Genomic DNA, 6,818 nt, shown 5'->3' on the forward strand with positions numbered 1-6,818 from the left:
GTAACACAACCATATTCATATCTTTTTGTTAGTATAATATTAGGGTTTAGATATAATAATATAACTTTCTCCCTATTGATTCAATTCTGACTTCCCTGACTACTAGTTAGTGGACCTTAAGTTATTTTTGATTAGGTGATACGACTTTAGCCTGTCAAATTTTGTCGCCGTTGCCCGGGAGACGGTTTATTTTTATTTTGTCTGAATTATAGTATTAAACTATCCTCTACTCTGAAGAACATCTGTTCTTTGGAGCATCTCACATATGTTTTAGCATTTTTGGTGTATGAGCAGGAAATTGAAATCCCCAAATGTCATTCCATTTGATCCGAAGATTGAAAAGACAACTCGTAGACTCAGATCAAAAACTAAGCAAGCAAAGCTGTCTGCAGACACCTTCTCCACCATCTTCACCACAACAAGAATTCCCCGTCTCACCTATTACTCTCAACATGGGTGAGAATGTTACATGAACCTTCAGGGACTATGCACAACCATCTCCTGATAATGTGCCCACCAGGGTACGGATGCCCACTATCACTGCTACGAATTTTGAGATCAAGTCTCATGTTCTCAATATGGTTCAGAACGATCACTATGCTGGGTTACCATCTGAAGACCCAAATCAGCACCTGCAGAGGTTTTTACAATGTTGTGTTACTCAGAAACAAGCTGGTGTTACTCCTGATGAGATGAAACTCATCCTATTTGGCTTCTCTCTGCGTGATAAAGCTCTATTTTGTTGCCTTCCACCATCACCACCCTGACAGAACTTTCTAAGATTTTTCTTATCAAGTGGTACCCTTACTAAAACACTGCAGACATGAGACATGCCATAGTTACTTTCACCCAAGATCCTGGTGAGTCCTTATATGAAGCTTGGGAGCCGTTCAAGGATCTGCAGCGTCTCTGTCCTCATCATGGTTTGGACCAGTGGTATTTGTGTCAGATTTTCTACACTAGAGTTAATGTAGATACACGTCGGGTAATTGATGGAGCATCCGGAGGGTTCTTCATGGTTAAAGCCATTGAAGGGTATGAACTTTGGAGAACTAGCATCTAATCAAGCATCTACTATTCATTCCTCTATGAAAAAGGGATGTAAACATGATGTTTAAACCATTTCCTTACTATCTGGGCAACTAGCTGCTCTAACTCAAAAGATTGATTCCTTGAAGTTAGGTAATGACTTCCCTCCCACATGAGTGTTAATGCGATGGATAGTGCTTCTAACTACAATGTTCACATTTGCGATGCTTGTGGGGTACGTGGGCACAACACTCAAGAGTGTCTTGTGCTCCTATCCTCTAATATAGGAGGAAACTGTGAGGCAGTTAATGCTTTTCAGTCACAACTAGAAATCAGTTCCACCCATATTCTAACACCTACAATCCAGGGTTGAAACACCATCGAAACCATTCATATAGGAGTACTAATGTGTTGAATCGTCAGCCTCAACAACCATATGTGCCTCAACAACACGTTCAATAATATCAACTTCCACAACAAGCTCCTCCTGGCTTTCAGAGAAATCAAGCACCTCAACAACCTGCTCCTACTACCGACCCAGCCATGACAAAGTTGAAGAACATGAAGTTTCAGATGCAGAAAGGGTTCAATGCTTTCCAAGCCGACACAAAACTCAACTAGAAAATTTGTGTATGCATAACAAGATGTTAGAGACTCAACTAGCTCAGTTGGGTAGTTCTTCTGCTAGTAGGCCACCTGGGGAATTACCTTCACAATCAATGCAACCAAGGGAACCCCTGCCATCATCTTTAGGAGTGGAACACATTATGATGGTCCAACGATGCTTAAGGATGGTCCGATTGAGGTAGAGAAAATTGCAGTTGTCACTATAACTTTCACAGCTCCTGAGGAGACCACCATTGCAAATGCAGAAAAGCAGATAGTACATGAAAAAATTTCATCTACCACTCTTGTGATAAAGGTACCGTTCCCCAATAATCTATTGAAAAATAAGCTTGATCTCCAACTCGGTAAGTTTATGGAGGTAGTGAAGAATCTTGAGGTAATTGTCCCATTTACTGAACTTATTACTCAAGTTCTTGCATATGCTAAATTTTTGAAGGAAATTCGACTAGGAAGAGAGCCTTTAATCATGAAACTGTTGCCTTTACTGAAGAATGTAGTGCTCTTTTGCAAAATCAATCCCCTCCTAAATTGAAAGATCCGGGAGTTTCTCCACCCTTGTAATATTGGCACCATTTTATTGACAAAGCCTTATGTGATTTAGGTGCTAGTGTTAGTGTCATGCCCTTACTTTTGCAAAAAGCTTGACATGGGAGATTTAAAATGTACCAACATTACTCTTCAAATGGCGACCGTTCTGTTAAATACCCCTAGGTATCTTAGAGGACGTTCCTGTGAGGGTAGGTAAATTTTTACTTCCTGTGGATTTTGTTGTGCTTGACATGGAAGAGGATACTCAAATCCCAATCATTTTAGGGAGACCATTCCTTCATACTGCTGGAGCTGTCATAGATGTTAAAAATGGGAAATTGACTTTGACTGTGGGAATGATAAGGTGACTTTTAGTTTGACCAATGCTTTGAAAAGTCCCATGCTAGAGGAAGCCTGTTATAGAATAGATGTCATTGATGTGCTGGTTAATGATGACATGCCTCAATCCCTTCTGCGGGATCCTTTGGAGGCTTTGCTTTGTTTTACATCTTCCACAGGTGATGGTAGTCCCATGCGATGACTTGGAAGTAGCTCTTACTTATGTAGGGCTTGACGATATTCCCAATCACGAGGAGGAACGGTTAGTATGTGCTACTCAACCGGTAGAGGTAAAGAAACCCGAACTGAAACCGGTAGATGAATCTGAAAATTGCCCTATGATGTTAGTATTTCACTGAATGATGCTCAAATGTCCCAACTTTTGTCTGTTTTGAGAAAACATAAAAAGGCCATTGGATATAGTATTGACGACTTGAATGGCATAAGCCCTGACTTTTGCATGGGTAAAATTCATCTCGAGAACGATCATCGTCCTAGTAAATAAGGCCAATGTCGTCTAAACCCCAATATGCGGGAAATGGTCAAGAAAGAGGTTATGAAATTTCTTGATGCTGGGATCATCTATCCCATTTCCAATTCTAAGTGGGTGAGTCCAGTTCAAGTGGTTCCTAAAAAGGGAGGTACTACTGTAGTTAAAATTGAGAAAAATGAACTAATTGCTACAAGAGTAGTCACTGGGTGGCATATGTGCATTGACTATAGGAAATTAAATGTTACCACCAAGAAAGACAACTTTCCCCTCCCCTTCATTGATCAGATATTTGAACGGCTAGCTTGTCACTCTCATTTTTTGTTATCTAGAGGGCTATTCAGGTTTCTTCCAAATCCCTATCCATCCAAACGACCAAGAGAAGACCACATTTACATGTTCTTATGGTACCTTGGTTATCGAAGGATGCCCTTTGGACTATGTAATGCCCCCGCTACTTTCGAACGTTGTATGATGGCTATCTTTTCTGAGTTTATTGAGTCCATTATGGAAGTGTTTATGGATGACTTTAGCGTGTATGGAATTGATTTTGATGCATGTTTGATAAATCTAGCTAAAATTTTGAAAAGATTTGAGGATGTCCACCTTGTATCGAATTGGGAGAAGTGCCACTTCATGGTTACCGAAGGAGTAGTACTTGGTCATATTATCTCTGAACGAGGCATCCAGGTGGATAAAGCAAAATTTCAAGTGATTGAGAAAGTACCCCCTCATGTGAATGTCAAATGAGTTAGAGGCTTTCTTGGTCATGCAGGGTTTTATCACCGCTTCATCAAGGACTTCTCTGAAATTGCCAAACCACTTACTCACTTGCTCCTCAAGGAAGCCCCGTTCCTGTTTACTAATGAGTGTCTTGTGTCTTTCAACAAGATCAAGGAAGCTCTGATTACTGCTCCTATCATTCGATCTCCAGATTCGACCCTTCCATGTGAGTTTATGTGTGATGCTAGTGATTATGCTGTGGGACCTGAGAGGAAAGACAACATCCTTCATGACATATACTATAGATGAAGCTCAAGTTAACTATGCCACCACGGAGAAAGAGCTTCTAGTTGTGGTCTATGCACTGGACAAGTTCAAAACCTATTTGCTATTGTATATACTGATCATGCTGCATTGAAGTACCTCATAACCAAAAAGGAAGCAAAGCCTAGACTCATTCGGTGGATTTTGCTGCTCTAAGAATTCGACTTGGAGATCAGAGATAAAAAGGGAGCAGAAAATGTAGTGGTTGGTCACTTGTCTAGATTGCAGTACGAGGATATGGAAGAGGGCCTACCCATCGATGACTGCTTTCCTGATGATAAGCTTTTGGCAATCACTTCAGTCACCCCGTGGTATGCGAACTTCGCTAACTTCTGTGTGAGTGGACAAACTCCCCAGAGCTGAGTTATCACCAGAGGAAGAAATTTCTCCATGATGCCAAGAAGTACTTTTGGGATGATCCTTTTCTTTATATGCTTTATGCAGACATAATCTACAGGCGATGTATCGTAGAGTGGGAGGTACATGAAATTCTGAAACACTCTTACTGCCTTCCATGTGGAGGCCATGTCGGGCCCTCAAAAACAGTCGCTAAGGTACTTCAGTCTGGTTTTTACTGGCCGACTTTATTTCATGATGCTAGTACTTTTGTTAAGTCTTGTGATGCATGCCAACGAACAGGAAATATTTCCCGTAGACATGAGATGCCCCAAACCCCCATTTTGGAATTTGAACTATTTGATGTATGGGGTATTGATTTTATGGGTCCTTTTTCCTCTTCCTTAGGCAACGATTTCACACTTGTTGTTGTTGACTGTATCTAAGTGGGTAGCAGCCATTGCATCACCAACTAATGACTCTAAGGTTGTTATGAAATGTTCAAAAGATTATCTTTCCAAGGTTTGGGGTACCAAGGGTTGTCATTAGTGATGGTGGATCTCATTTTCGCAAAATAACTTTTGAATCCTTACTCAAGAAATATGGCGTCTACCATAGGACTGGTCTAGCATATCATCCTTAGACAAGTGGGCAAGTACAAGTGTATAATTGTGAAATAAAGACTATCTTGGAGAAAGTGGTAGCCAAATCTAGAAAGGATTGGAGTGATAAGTTAGATGACACATTATGGACTTATATAACTGCTTTCAAGACCCCTATTGGTACCACCCCTTATAGACTAATCTGTGGTAAAACATGTCACCTACATGTCGAACTAGAGTATAAGGCTTTCTGGGCTATTAAGGAGTTAACCCTTGATGCTAAATTAGCATGAGAAAAACACCTATTGCAGATCAATGATCTTGATGAACTCAGATTGAATGCCTATGATAGTTTGCGTCTCTACAAAGAGTGCACTTAGAGATGGCATGATAAGAAAATTTTGAGCACGGAGTTCTCTATTGGTGATAAGGTTTTATTGTACAATTCTAGACTAAATATTTTTCCTGGTAAGTTAAAGTCTAGGTGGTCTGGTCCATTTTCTGTCACTAATACTAACAAGTTTGGTTCTATTGAGTTGGTGAATGCAACAGGTGAGAAGTTCAAAGTTAATGTACAACGCTTGAAGTTGTACCATACATGAATCCCGGTTGGAACTGTGGAGGAGTTATACCTTCAACCCTCACCCTCTTCTGCTTGAGGGATGAAGCATTATGGTCGTGCGGGACCTTTATAAACTAGCGTTGTTCGGGAGGCAACCCGATTTCTTTCTTAGTTTTGCTATATTTTGTAGCTTAGTGAGAGAGTGAAAGGGTACTAATCATCCCTTTAAAGCTACATGTGTGTAGGATTGGTGATCAATTGGAGAAACCCCCGATCGGCCCGTAATGAAAAAAAGGGTAACATTTGAAAAAGGCGTACGCCCGATGCCATCGGGCCATCTCGCCCGATTAGGCGTTATCTCCTTCAGAATTGAGAACAACAAAAACAGAAAAAATGTAGCGGTTGATGCTGTCAGGCTAATACACCCGATCGGGCCCGCAATCGAAATTGAAAAGCGGGAAGTTAAATTAACGCCCGATCTTGTCGGGCAAGACACGCCCGATCGCGCTCGTAACCAAATCAAGAGTTGCAGGGAAAAAAATTACACCCGATACTGTCAGTCACACTCGCCCGATCGGGACTGTAACAAAACTGGACGGATTTCACAATGAACAAAAGTCTCCTGATTTTATCGGGCTCGGGGCACGGCTGCTCTCATTATGGAGGTTTTTCTCCTTTATTTGAGCCACTTTCTCTCACACACTCTCTCCCCTTCAAACCTTAACCCACAAATTCTCTCATCTTCTTCCGAAAAATCACCCTCCACCATTGAAAAACTCCACTCACATCCTCAAATTTTCACCAAATTACTTCCCTCATCACTTCCTTCCAATTTGCTACTCCATCCTCTTCACTTTTTTCCACTCTATCTCTCACCTCCATCTTCTTCTTCCTCTCTTCTACCATTTAAGTGAGAGTGAGTGAGTAAAAGCTTTCCTTCCTCTTCCACCATCAAAGAGTGAGTAGGAATTTCTCAATTCTTGGGCATTCAAGCAACATGTTTACAAGGCGGCGAAAATCTGACACCGGGTCACAATCACCACCACCACCGGTCATTCCCCGGGACGACACCTTCCCGAATGCTATTTTCACTACCGAAGAACAACGGGAACGATTTCAGCGCCTAACATGGCGCGAGGTGATTCCTACTACTTTTCTTCATATTGAGTTCTTAAGTAACTTAGGCATTTCCTCGAGATTACCATCCCGGGGTTTGTTAGAATACTTCATGTCCTAAATCGAGGGGAGATTGGGCATC

General features: G+C 41.3%; 1 non-coding gene across 1 annotated transcript; it reads right to left on the bottom strand.

Moving 5' to 3' along the window:
- Positions 1–819: 819 nt before the first annotated feature.
- LOC125495281 (small nucleolar RNA R71) lies at positions 820–927 on the bottom strand. The gene has a single exon (XR_007271919.1). It is a non-coding gene; the product is annotated as a small nucleolar RNA R71 (small nucleolar RNA).
- Between the last annotated feature and the right edge of the window lie 5,891 nt (positions 928–6,818).

The sequence above is a fragment of the Beta vulgaris genome, chromosome 2 (assembly GCF_026745355.1).
Source record: "Beta vulgaris subsp. vulgaris cultivar EL10 chromosome 2, EL10.2, whole genome shotgun sequence".
Classification (NCBI taxonomy): domain Eukaryota; kingdom Viridiplantae; phylum Streptophyta; class Magnoliopsida; order Caryophyllales; family Amaranthaceae; genus Beta; species Beta vulgaris.